Below are 14,135 nucleotides of genomic sequence, written 5' to 3'. Positions count from 1 at the left end.
TGCTCCATTGACCCAGGGTCTATGCCAGCTTCTGCTAGCAGAGACTCCACCAGAGGTGTCTCCATCAAGAGAGGGAGGCTGCAGCCCCAGGAGCCCCAGGAAGTGAACAGCAATGCCAAAAAAGTTGGCAGCACTGGCTGGGCAACAGGGGAAGATAGTGAGAGTGCTGCTTTCAGAAGGCTTCCTAGCTGGTCCTCTCTCTAGCAGCCTGCAGCTCTTCCTACCTTCTCATCTCTCTATCATAGGAGAGGGAGCTGGGGAGTGCTGTATGTGATAGGCCACAAGTGGGGAGAGACATGGAGACAAGGATAATGTTAGGAATAACAAAAGCCTAAAATAACTCTGAGTGCTGCAGAAGGGAATGCTAGTTTATGGACAAGCCAGAGTGGGAGAAAGCAGGCCAAATGGAAATCGAAAAGCTTCAGATGGAGCAGGGATTGGCAACCTTTGGCACACGGCCTGCCAGGATAAGTTTGCCACGTCCGCAGGTTTGGCCGATCACAGCTCCCACTGGCCACAGTTGGCCGCTCCAGGCCAATGAGGCTGCAGGAAGCGGTGCGGGCCGAGGGATGTGCTGGCCGCCACTTCCCGCAGCCCCCATTGGCTGGAGTGATGAACCGCAGTCAGTGGGAGCTGCGATCAGCCGAACCTGCCGATGCTGCAGGTAAACAAACCGGCCCGGCCCGCCAGTGTGTTTCCCTGACGGGCTGCATGCCAAAGGTTGCCGATCCCTAAGATAGAGCCATATTTAATTTTTCAATCCAAAGATACTATTCTTGTTCTGTGAGCAATGGCCAGAAGAGAGCTCTCAGGGCTCTCATTGCTATGTAATGGCATTTTCATTTCCCACCCTCCCACTAGAGTCTTGGTGATCTCAGTCTTGGCTTTGAATTTCAGGAGTAAAGTTTAAAGATGCAGAACAAACAGCAGTAGTGACAGAGAAATTGCTGCCTGCCGCCACTACCAAGCTGAAATTGTCCTGAATAAAAATGTATTGGGGTAGAGCTATGCGTCTAACGAAACAATACATTTGCGTCCAATTAACAAAATAAACTCCTCTTCTCCCTCTGCCTCACAAAGTTCCCACAGAAAAACAGTTTTCACCCCTCAGTTATGTCTAATGCTTTCACAGTGTGAGACCTTTCATTTTTAGCATACTGGTGCTGCTGCTTAGCAACTACCAAAGCCACATCTTCCACTTTATACCCATGTCTTGAAGGATAGCTCTTTTTTTAGACAAGCCATTGCCATCTATTATTAGTTCATTGCTAAATTATTTCTCTTGAACTGGAATCAGAAGCACTTTCACTTTGGCATTCTTCTTAATTCTCAGCATGTTAGATGGTCTTCTCTCCAATGATTATTCTAATGTCTCACTCTCTCATTGCCAGTCACGAGGACTAAAAAAATTGCACCAGCAACTAAACTCTGGGCCCAGTTTCCCACTCTTACAGAGAAATCCACAGGGAGGAACTCCAGAGGCAAGAACATGAGCTCCCTTTGGGATGTTGTGGCCAAAAGGGCCAATGCAGTCCTTGGATAAATAAACATGGGAATATTGAGTAGATGCAGGTACTGGTGCAACTGTTGCTGGAATAGTGTCCAGTTCTGGTGTCCACAATTCAAGAAGGACGTTGACAAATTGGAGAGGATTCACAGATGAGCCAGAAGGATGATTTAAATGCTAGGCAATCATACCTTATAGTGACTGAGTTCCTTAAATCTATCTATTTAGTGTGAAAGATAACATTAAGGGATGATTTGATCACAATCTATAAATACCTCACGGAGAACAGAAATTTGATAATAGGAGGCTCTTTTGTCTAATAGACAAAGATTAACATGCTCCAATGGCTGGAAGTTGAAGCTAGGCAAATTCACACTCAAACTAAGGTGCACATTTGTTATGGCTAGGGTAACTAATCATGGAACAATTTAATTCTCTATCGCTGTAAATTTTTAAAATCGAGATTGGTTGTTTTTACAAAAGACATGCTCCATTTCAAACAGGAATTAATTCAGGGAAGTCCTATGGCCGTACAGGAGGTCAGACTAGATGTTCACAATAGTCCCTTCGGTCTTTAAAATCTATTAAAACAAGTCTGGGAGGATCTCTTCAGTGAATTAATCTTCCAAATTCTTCTGTATAGCAGGTGAGTTTTTGTTCCCTCACTCCTCAGAAGCAGCAAGCAGTTGTGCCTCAAAGCCCTGCTGATTCTCAGTGATAAGGTGGAGACCAGAGACATCTCTGCAAAGGACCTGTGCCTCTCCACACACTTCCCATCCCCCTGTTCAGTGTGTTCCAGCTCTCTGGAACCATGCAGATAGGGACTCCTGCACTGGCATGCATGGTCCCTGCTACATCCTTCTGAGATCAGTGTGATTAGGCTATTAGTTATTAAGTATTAGTGCCCCTGTGAGGATTTTAAGCTCCCACACACAGAGATAGCCAACCTCTGCCACATGCTGGACCTGAACTAATTTCCTACATTATAGTTGCATTCTACACACTGTATTTTCTAAATATTCAAAACAACGCCACCTCATGTACTCAATCTAATCCAAAGCTTTCTATACTAAACACAGAGGGGTCAGGACCTTGGAATTATACTCAGGTTTCTCAGTCAGTTATCAGTAAGATTTTCCATGTTCATTTTACTTGTTTTTCTTTCCATTGAATACTCTGTTTCATTCCTTTTAAGCACTAGTCTTTCTTTAAAAATTTTAATTACCCTATAAATTCACAAATTAATCTTCTTGTGGACATTTCTTTGTACCCTCGCTTAAACAGAGCTTTAATAAAGTGAAACCTCATCTGAAAAAAAAAAATCTTAAACCAAATTAGTATGTTTTTATTTATTAGCTGTACTGTAGTTTAAAAAATTCAGAACCAGGATTTCAAAATCCATTAGGGCCTTTTGTTGTTCTTATCTTTATGATGAGATCTGGTCTTTCTAAATATATAACTATACCTTCACATTAGTGTCCTTAATTTTTAAATCCAGCTTTTCTTGAAACAATATAACCCTAACTTGCAAAGTGTTTTTATTTGTTTTTTCTTAACATGTTTCTACAGTGCAGACAGGATCAGCCATCTGTCTCCTTGCTTACTGCAAAATTATGTTGCAGAGTTTACTTTACATTTATAATCATCTTCTCCCTATCTTCAATAAAAATCAACAATTAACTTATTTCAGAGTGATAGCTGTGTTAGTCTGTATCAGCAAAAACAACGAGGAGTCCTTGTGGCACCTTAGAGCAGGGCCGGCTCCAGGGTTTTGGCCGCCCCAAGCAGCCAAAACCAAAAAAAAAAAAAAAAAAAGCCGCGGCCGCGATCGCAATCTGCAGCGGCAATTCGGCGGGAGGTCCTTCACTCCGAACCGGAGTGAGGGACCATCCGCCGAATTGCCGCCGAATACCTGGACCTGCCGCCCCTCTCCCAAGCGGCCGCCCCAAGCACCTGCTTGAGAAGCTGGTGCCTGGAGCCGGCCCTGCCTTAGAGACTATCACATTTATTTGGGCATAAGCTTTTGTGGGCTATAACCTACTTCATCAGATGCATGAAGTGAAAAATACAGGAGCAGGTATAATTCCATGAAAGGATGGGGGTTGCTTTACCAAGCGTGAGGTCAGTCTAATGAGATAAAACAATTAACAGCAGGATAACAAGGGAGGAAAAATAGCTTTTGAAGTGGTAAGAGAGTGGCCCATTTTTCCTAACTTTGGAAGTTTCTAAGGTGCCACAAGATCTCTTCGTTATATTTAACTTAGGTGTTGCTAGAGGACCAGTTGCCATTGCATACAGACATTGACCAATAACACTCAAGTGAAACTATGTTCTGTTCCCGACATCCCTCATAAGATTAATTCAAGATGTCAGGGGCACGGGTGCGATTGGGGGGGGCGTGGGGAAAGGGACACTGGTCTGTCTGGCAAGTTTTACACTAGATCCAGGGTGAAGTAGGGATGCATCCTTCCCCCAGTCTTATTCTGCCCTGCAAAGGATTGGCTTCTTGAACATATTCCCACAAATACTGGTGTAAGTATCAGTTCAATTTCATTTACTTGACCTGCATTATGCAGATGATATTGTCCTCTTCAGTGATGACACAAACGACCTTGAAGACATAGTAGAAGCACATGGCAGCTGCCCTTGGGTTAACGGTTTCTTGGCCAAGAACAAAAATCCAGAGTGTTGGCACAAAAGTTGTGATAGAAGACATCTGTGCTGCCAGACAAATGGTGGAAGTAGTGGGTGATTTCATCTATCCAATAGGTACAGCCAGACAGACATCCTAAGGAGAATCATTTATCAGCATCAGCTATGAAGGATCTGCATAGGGTCCGGAGTTAAAAAAAGGAAATTATATATAAAAGTACGGATTTATCAAACCTGTGTACTTCTGATCCTCTTATATGGATCTGAAATATGAATGTTGCTTGAACAAGACATCAGGAGACTGGAGGCATTTCATATGCATTGGTAGTAGTGACTACTGGACATAAATTGGTTTGATTTTATCAGCAATACAGATTGCTGGCACTTTTTGGTCAGATAGCCCACTTCAGAGACAAAGTCCTTGCACGTCTCAGAGCCCTAAAGATCAGACTTGTTGTCAGGAGGGGACATTGCCCAGCTATGGACTGGCAACAGCAACACGATCATGCATGATTAATCTAGCAGCACCTGACCTGTAATAAACCTGTGGATCTTTTGATACCATGAATAAAGCCGTACAATGTGCCAAGGATATTCGGCGTTATGGACCCTCACTGTCTAAGTGTGGTGTTTTTGCTGTTGTCCCTTTAGTCTCCCATTACAGTGAGATTTCAGCTAGATGTCTGAGGTTCACTGGAATAAAACACATCTCTCATGGACTTCAATGGGAGTCATACAACCAATGTGTCAGAAGTTACCCTTACAATGTGGAGTATTCAGTGGACCGATTTTGTCACATTGCTAGTTGATTAGTCCAATAATTCTGCTCATATTGTGCAGTGTAATTTTGGTTGTCAGGTTCAGACTGTGTTCTTAATTGTTGTTTTGAAATCACTGTTTTGATAAGCTGATTTGTTAGGTCACAACAGGTGTAATGCAGTGGAGGAGTTTACTAGAATAGAAACTTTCATTTTCTTTTGGGCAAAAAACTGCAGGAGTCCAGAACTGGATGGGTAGTTAAGTAGAACAAACATGCCTGTGACTAATCTGAGCCATCTGGGTTTCTAGCAAAGAAATATTGTAACTCTTGCTATATTTCCACTATATAAATTTCACATGAGCAGTCAAGTCTTCTGAATTCACAACTATACAAGCGTTAGCATTTATCTAAGTTTTTACAGTATTTTAAAAAAAACAACCTATATTTGTGCAGTTTCATGTTTTGGAAGCTTTTCCCCCCCGCCCCCCTTTCCTTATGGTATGCAGGACCGGCTCCAGACACCAGCTGACCAAGCACATGCTTGGGGCGGCACCTTAGAAGGGGCGGTGTGACGGGGTTGGGACTCACCACCTGGCGCCTCCTACAGGTTGTCTCGGGAATTAGCTCTGTCCAGTGGAGTGCCCCCTCCTGGTGGTGTCCCATCCGTTGTCTTGCCCTCGGTTGGCGTGTCCGGACCCACATTACTCCCCAAGCTCGCGGCATCCTCTTCAAGCCACTGCCCTCCAGCAGTGCCCCTTAGTCCATCCTCGCCCCCTTCCGGGGGTGTGGGGGGAAATCAATCAGCTGCTTCTCTGCATCCTGGCTGATATGGCCAACTGCACCCTCAAAGTCACTCCCCTCTTGGCAGGGGGTTGGTGCAGCTCCAGATGGCCACTCCGTCGGCCGGGTGCAAGGCAAGGGGGAAGGAGGGGACCCAGGCCCGCCCACTACTCTGGGTCCCAACCCAGGGACCCTCTAGTGGCAGCCGTCCTGCCCTCCTTCTCTCCCTCCATCTGTCCACGTCCCTGGGCCACTTCCCCTTCGGCCTGAGCCTGGCCCTGATTGGCTCCCTCCAATCTGGGTCCTGATTGGCTCCCTATAAGGCCTTCCCTGATTGGCTCCCTATAAGGCCTTCCCTGATTGGCTCCCTGTCTGCGCAGGCCAACTGGCCTACCGCAGCCCATACTCTCAGGGAGTGGGGCAGCTGCCCCACTACAGGCGGCCAATGTTTGGGTGGCGGGGGCGCTCGTGGTGTTTTTGTTTTTGTTTTTTTGTTCAGCGGGGTGGCGCTCGAGGGGTTTTGGTTTTTTTTGTTTCGGCCGGGCAGCATGGCGCGGGTGGGGGTTTCGGCGGCGGGGGGGCAGGGGCTTCGGCGGCGCGGCGCTGGGGAGGAGGAGCGGTGCGGCACACTGGGGGGTTGGGCGGCGCAGCGTGGCGCTCGGGGGCAGGGATTTGGGTGGGGCGGGGCAGCCCGGCGCTGGGGGTGGGACGGGGGTTTGGCTGACCCGGCGTGGCGCAGCACTCTGGGGATTTGGGCAGCCCAGCAAGGTGCTCAGGGGTGGGGCGGGGGGTTGGGCAGCCCGGTGAGGCGCTTGGGGATGGGGCAGGGGTTTGGGCGACCCAGTGCAGCGTTCGGGGGCGGGGGCAGGGGTTTGGGCAGCACTCTTCTTTTTTGCCTGGGGCGGCAAAAAAGTTAGAGCCGGCCCTGATGGTATGTGAAGTTTTGTGCTCAAAAGTAGCTCTGCAAAGTTATTTAAATTATAGATCATGGCAGGAAGAAATGGCCTTTTGAATATTGTCTAGTGATTTCAAATACCCTGAACTCATTAGAACAGTAATTATTGTTTGCCTCTAATATATCTGGGATTGATTGTCCAGTAAAAATAATGTACTGTAGGTAAAGAAAAGTACATCTAATATGATAAATTGGCAAAATCACGCAATGTAGTGACCTGCTTTCCTGGTGTATCATCTCCTGCTACTCCATTCTCTCATCACTGTTGTAATCCCTAATAATATTGTGGTTTGCGATGTCTTAAAACAACTACTGGCTTACTGTTATGAGAGATGATACCAATAAAACCCCACACAGTGAGGTGGAAGAGAAGACCTAGACATATGGGAGACGAGGGTCTGTGATGCCTCAGGAGAGCTAGTGGAAGAATATTACGTTGATCTGGACGTAGAATGTTGTTGTGGTAGCTGTTTGATGTATGATGAATGTGTTTTCAGTCATGTTCATGTCTATACCCACTTCTAACAAGTATTAATGGTCAGTGCCTGTACAGGGATCTCCTGAGCTGCAAACAAACTGAGGTTGACTTATAACCATAGAAACAGGTTATAAATCATGTTATGCTACCCCATTTGCTGGCCAGTATAGCATATGATTCAGGAAGATCCTGGCAAGGACAAGTGTGCAACTCTATGCATAATTCATTGGAATCATCTCTGCCTCTAGAAATGAGAGTTGGATGGTAAGGCCCCATGGGAAGCAGCATAATAATCTTTGTAAAACGATGTCTACACTGCAGCTCTGAGGGAGCCTCCCAGTCCAGGCAAACAGACTCACACTAGCTCATCTCAAGCTAGCTCACTAAAAATAGCAGCGTGGATGTTGTAGTTAGGGTGGATGCTTGAGCTCTCAAGCTCACCTGACCCCTGGGTCTGAGCTGGGGCAGCTAGCCCGAGTCTCTGCCAGAGCAGCAACATCTACACTCCTATTTTTCATGTGCTAGCTCAGGGGATTTCAAACTGGGGGTCAGGACCCCTCAGAGGGTTGCCAGGTTATTACATGGGGGGTCACGAGCTGTCAGCCTCCACCCTAAACCCCGCTTTGCCTCCAGCATTTATAATGGTGTTAAATATATAGAAAAGTGTTTTTAATTTATAAAATGGGGGTTGCACTCAGCGCCTTGCTATATGAAAGGGGTCACCAGTACAAAAGTTTGAGAACCACTGTGCTAACTCAAGCCCTGCTAGCATGAGTCTTTCTAACCAGGCTGAGAGCTCTCTCCCAGCCGCAGTGCAGCCATGCCATTTTCACCATCTGCCTGATTGTGTCAGGAGACATTATTATGAAGTACATCCTAAACAAGCACCTGTACCATGGTCATTGTAGGTACTCATTAAACACCCAATAACATCATTTTGAGTAGAAAAATGTCCCTGAGTATCTTGTAAATGTTTGCAGTGCCAGAGGATACATGGGATCATATTATGTCCTTTTGTAGGAGTAAGGATTAATATTAGTGTTTGTGTAAGGTATCATGGTAGATGGTACAATTATCTTTCTATCTAAAGCCATAATTTTTAGGGCTCAGAGTAACATTCTTTATTAGGCGGATTGTTTGATTATGGGCTGTCTTATGACAGCCCTGCCTGGGGCAACCACAGTAATGGATAAGGTCCTCCATCAGTGTCCCCCCTAATTCCACACATGTGTTCTTGACTCACTAATACCCCCCTTAGGGCCAATTTATTACCATAATATAGTTCAAATAACCCATAACAGGAGTCCCAGTCAGAGTCCATTTCCCACATGTAATGTCCTTAAAATCCTACCTCACCTAGACAATTCACATAGCACGTACCTCACTCCAGCAACTTCTTCCACACCTAGGTAGTTCTTCAGTCCCCTCCTGCCCTATTGCCAGGACAGTCACCATAGCCCTTCCAGCTGGAGTGTAGCCCCCTCTTCCCAGCAGAAATCCCTACAGCTCCTCTGCTGGGAGGGCATCTCCACCAGGGGAGAAGCCATCTCTCTGTTAGCCTCTCCAGCCCTCTGGTTCCTGCTCAGAGAGCCAGCAGACATCTTCCTCTACTGCTCCGAGCCTTCAGCCATCTCCAGCCCTGGCTCTCTGCTGGGGAAGGTCAAGCTTGGGGAGCAGCAAACTGCTCCTGGTGCGCTCTTGCCTTCAGCCTTCTCCCAGGAACCACCTACAGCTTCCAGCAGGGACCTCCCACATACTCTGGCAGCACTCACCTGCCAAAATCTTGTCGCTCTCAGGCAGCTCTCACCTGATATTTCCCTGACTGGCCACCAGGGCTCCCTCCCTTCTAGGGCGCAGGTGCTCTCTTTTAAGACCACTTGGAGTGAGCTGATGAGTCACAAGTGCACTAGCCTCTGCCCTCTTAATGGGCCAGTGCCACCTTGTGATATGGTCAGACATGTTTAAAGGTGAGAGAGGATTTTCTGGCCATGAATGGTTGTCTCTAGTTGACAGTTTTATCTCAGCATTTCTCAGTTTTATCTCAGTAGAGAGCACAAGGTTTGTGCCTCAGATCCTTAACCGTATTTAGGTACATCACTCCCACTGATTTTAAGAGGATCTGAGCTTGCATGTCTTGCTATGAGATCTTACCAGCACATCTGGATGGGAGCTTGCTTTCATTGTCTTTCCACAGATCTTTACCCACGTGCCCTCACACCATGTTAATGGGTTTATTTCAATGGTGTAATTATGCATATACCTATATAAAATTGTCTAATATTACTAACAGTATTTATTATTAATTAATGGTATTATTTAGTTATGTTTTAATTAATAGCATTAAGGCTATACAATGGATTTTTCTATTTAGAATTACCGAACAGTTAAAGAAAAATTAACATTAACTAGAATTTTAAAAGATTTAGAAACAGCAAAATGTTTTATGATAGCTTTTATTATTTGATTGCCTGATCTGGTTATCTTATTGTGTTATCAAATTATTTTAATCTGCATTCATTGTAAGACATAGTATTTTAATTTTGTTTTCTGGCAGAATGGTGAAAAATGGATTAATCTCGTCTGTATTATCAAACACCTGTTTCTTTTCCTCATTCTGACTGGGTTAGTCTTCTATTATATTCTCTTGACTTTAGTTATAGGTAATCAAGATTTCTGTTCCTCTGCCAATGTCTAATCCTGCTTCCATTGAAGTAAAATTCCCCTGGTGAGATGCACACATGTTATAATTGCTGACAGACTGATAATTACTTATAATGAAACTGATGCAACCACCTGGATTAAGTAAATTGTTCACCCTATTTCAAAAAGCAACAATAGGGTAAATCTCAGCAGCTTTGCCCAACAGGAGATATTTTTTTTGCACAATTCTAGTTGTTGTAGTTTTGTCTGATAACATTATTCAACAATAATTCTCACCTGAGTGAAATCAGACACCTAAGACTGTAATCAAAACTGAAGCGCCGATTGTAATTGCAGGCCCATGAGGCTACAGTGTTTATACAGGTGTCCAACAGTTAGGTCTCAGTACACAGTAATCTTCAGTACAGGATTTAAAAGGTACAACATAGCAATTCAAAGAAATAAGCCAAAGGTATTTCATTGCCTGGTGCATCTTTTTAAAGAAAACTACATAAATAACAAAGTTGGCAGGTTCAAATCCTAACTGAGGTTGTAAGTGAAAGTGACTTTGTGATCTCATCCTAACCCCTTGTCATGATTTGTTCAGATCCCAATAGCGTATTAATCATTGTAAAAACACTTCTCCTGTTGACATAGCTGCCGCCTCTCGCAGAGGTGCATTGTAGGTACTATGCCGATAGGAGGAGCTCTCCCATCGGTGTAGTAGCGTCTTCACTAAAGCGCTATAGTGGCGCAGCTACACCTGTGCAGCGCTGTACATGTAGACAAGCCCTTAGGATGGTATTTGTGTTCCTCAGAGGATCATGCAACCACAATCTCATAGCTATAATATTTTTGTAAACATGTACTTAGACCAAAATTCCACTAGGGGCCCAGTCTTGAAGGAGGTAATGCTCCATAATACTGCTTCATTTATCCAAGACTCTTTTTCACTAGGTAGACTCCCAGAAAACAAGTAACCTCACTTTGCGTGTAATTCCATTTATCTATCCTCCACTGAAACAGCATTCCCTCTTCTTTGAACTGTGTGGTTACAAGTCACAGGCCTGGCCTGTGCCTTACAACCTCAAAATGTTTTTGTTCTGTTTCTGAGGGTTGAAAGTATTTCCCCCCTATGTGCTTATTCAGCTATTTGCATGGATACCTTTGTATCTTTCTTCAGGAACACAGTTATCTGTCTTATTTTTTCCCTCCTGCATGTTACCGTAGTAAACAGATGGCCTACTGTTCTACTTAGGCCGTGTTGTAAAAAAAGTGCTATCATTGTTACTGATCGCAGCAAGAACCTTTTGGGCAATTGGAAACCATTAAGTCAAGCCTTCAGAGACTCCTAAGCCTGCTCAGCATGTGATGGGGGTGTTGTAGATCTTAGAAAAATATGCAGGGCACAGCCAAAGGCCTGAAGAAGGAAATGTAGGTTAGTTGGAACAGAATTAAGCATCTGTCAGAGGGTAGAAGGAAAATCAGGTAAGAGCAGGTGCAAGAAGACATGGTTAAAGATTTTGAAAGAGTATGCATTAAGCATGGTATAGGATAGGCAACCCGCTATCTATCTACAGCAGAAACTGAGGGCTCATGCTCACTACCCAGCAGCTGCAGGCTCAAACCAGGCCTCCTGTGGCCAAAATATAATACCAAATAGACAGCTTCTCACAGTCCATTCACTAGCAAAGTAAACAAGCAAAAGGTGCAAGGTATCTACAAAGCAAGTCTCCTGAGGTTAAATAAGTCTGTTGTAGAAGCACTTTTTAATGTTATCATGTCTCTACCATCCTTTTAGCTCAGCTTCATCAGAAACTGATTCACTCCTGGATCTCCCTTCTTATACAGATTCCTGCTTCCTGATACAGGAATCATCATCACCTGAGCTCATGCCCATTCAATAGCAGTTTCTCTGCAATCCCTGCAGTGAGACAAGACACCTGTAACTCTGACCCTCTCCTCACCAAAGCTGAGCCAGGGTCTATACACCCTATAACAAAGCATCCTTCTGCCTGAATGTTTATCTGCCGCTCAGCCTGCACTACTTGTGATACGGATAAAGAAACCATCATGATGTGATGTTATGCATATGACTCCAGACCCTCAAAGATATTGAAGCTGATGACTCTCATGGCACCTACATACCTCAGAGGATCTGGGCCATGGTTATATTATGATTGTAAGCTCTATGGGGCAGACACTGTCTTTTTGACCTGTGTTTGTACAGCGCCTAGCACAATGGGGTCCTGGTCCATGACTGGGGGTGCTACGTACTACTGCAATACAAATAATAATTACTAATGTAATATCTCATTATACTCAATGTATAGTAACAGATCACAAGCCAATGGCAAGGCTAATGTGCTGTGTTCACTATTTTATTCATGGTTGACACATGTTTTTAGAGGTTGCGGGAAAGCAGCTGAAAGCAATAAATATGATTTAATGCAAATAGGAATAATATGGTAACAACAGAGTCTATCATTATTTACTGTAATGATAAACACTGTCAGTGACCCCTCTCATGTGAAAGGGTATTAACCTTTGTAGCCCTGACCTGTGTACGGTGACTGGAGCCAGGAAATGAAGTTTAGCTTTTTGCCAACATTCCTGTGACATCTTTATTTAATATTGCTCCTTATTTGTATAATTACTGAGTTTTACTCAAATTAAGGGGAAAACGTGGAAAGGAAAATAAATAAGAAAAAATGGCATGAAAAAGCATGCTCTTCAATTATGGGCCAGCAACAGATACCACAGTTAAGTTTGCAGGGTGGTTTTTATTTAAATATGAATTTTGCACCCTCTTTAAAATCAATGTGTGTGGGCAGGTAGGCTTGGAAATTAGTGTGTCATTTCAGGGATTGGGGTAGAATTTGTGCTGCGTATTTTATTCCATTTGATCAAGGTTTATCTGAGATACAACTCTTCAAAGTATGTCCTAATTTTAAACAATCAATATTCTTACAATGCTTTTTTGACCACAGGCAGAGAAAAAGCAAGGTACAGGATCCCCCTGAAAATAGTTGAATGAGGAGGGCACTATAAGGGGAAAACAAAGAATAGTCACATGATTAATACAAAGGACTAGGAACAAGGAGAACTGGGTTCCATCCCTGGTCTTTGCTGCAGCCCTCCTGTGTGATCTTGGGCAAGTCACTTTAACTAGACCTTTTGGAGGTAGCTGCTATCTTTGGCTTTCACCTCTGTGCCTCAATTTCTTCTCTATAAAATGGCGATAACACTAGTTCCTTATCTCTCAGAGGTGTTGTATAGATATATTCACTTGTATTTGGGAGATTTAAAAAAATTGGAGTTGGGGTGTGTGTGGAAGGGATGTGGGGGCCCCAAAGCTTTCTCAAATAGGGGAGAAGAGCAACAAAGCTAGGGTGGGGTTAAAGGCTTAGATCTCTCTTATGTACGGTGGAAGTGTGGGACCCAGAGGGACCAAGTAGCCAGGGGCGGCTCTAGGCACCAGCAAAGCAAGCACGTGCTTGGGGCAGCCCATTTGCAAGGGCGGCAGGGATCTAGCATGGGAGCTGAGAACCAACAGAGGGCCCTGGGAGCTGTAGTTCCTTGGTTAGCTCCCTGCCTATAGAGCCAGCCCTGGAGCAGGGAAAGAACTACATTTCCCAGCATTCCCTTGGTCACTACCAACAGGAGAGAGGGGGAGGGAGGGAGGTAGCTGAGACCTCATGCTGCAGCTTGCTATGAATGGAGAGCTGCACTCTGAAGGGCAGGGATACCATATTTTAACATTAAAAAAACAGGACACTCCACAGGGAGGGAGGCTAGCCCCACCCTGCCACCATCCACCCCCTCCGACTGCCCCCCACAGAAACCCCAACCCATCCAACCCCCCCTGCACCCTGTCCCCTGATCACCCCCTCCTGGGACCCCTGCCCCTAACTGCCTCCCAGGACCCCACCTCCTATCTAAGCCCCACTGGTCCTTGTCCCCTGATTGCCCCCTCCTGGGACTCCACCTCCTATCTAAGCCTCCCTTCTTGTCCCCAACTGCCTCCTCCTGAGACCCCCCCCAACTTCTCCCCTAGGACCCCACCCCCTACCCATCCCCTGACAAACCCCTGGGACTCCCATGCCTATCCAACTGCTGCCTGTCCCCTGACTGCCCCCCGAACCTCTGACCCATCCAACCCCCCCTTCTCCCTGCCCCTGACTGCCCCCCCAAACCTCTGCCCCATCCAACCCCCCAGCCCCCTTACCGTGCCACTCAGACCAGCATGTCTGGCTCCGCGCAGCGCCAGGCACACTGCTGCATACATGCTGCCGTGCTCCCCCGCGGAGCCACAGCCCCCCTCCCCCCTCCAGCACCTGCCTTCCAGATTTGAACACCTCAA

The sequence above is a fragment of the Chrysemys picta genome, chromosome 1 (assembly GCF_011386835.1).
Source record: "Chrysemys picta bellii isolate R12L10 chromosome 1, ASM1138683v2, whole genome shotgun sequence".
NCBI lineage: Eukaryota > Metazoa > Chordata > Testudines > Emydidae > Chrysemys > Chrysemys picta.
Note: the sequence above shows the minus strand (reverse complement) of the source record.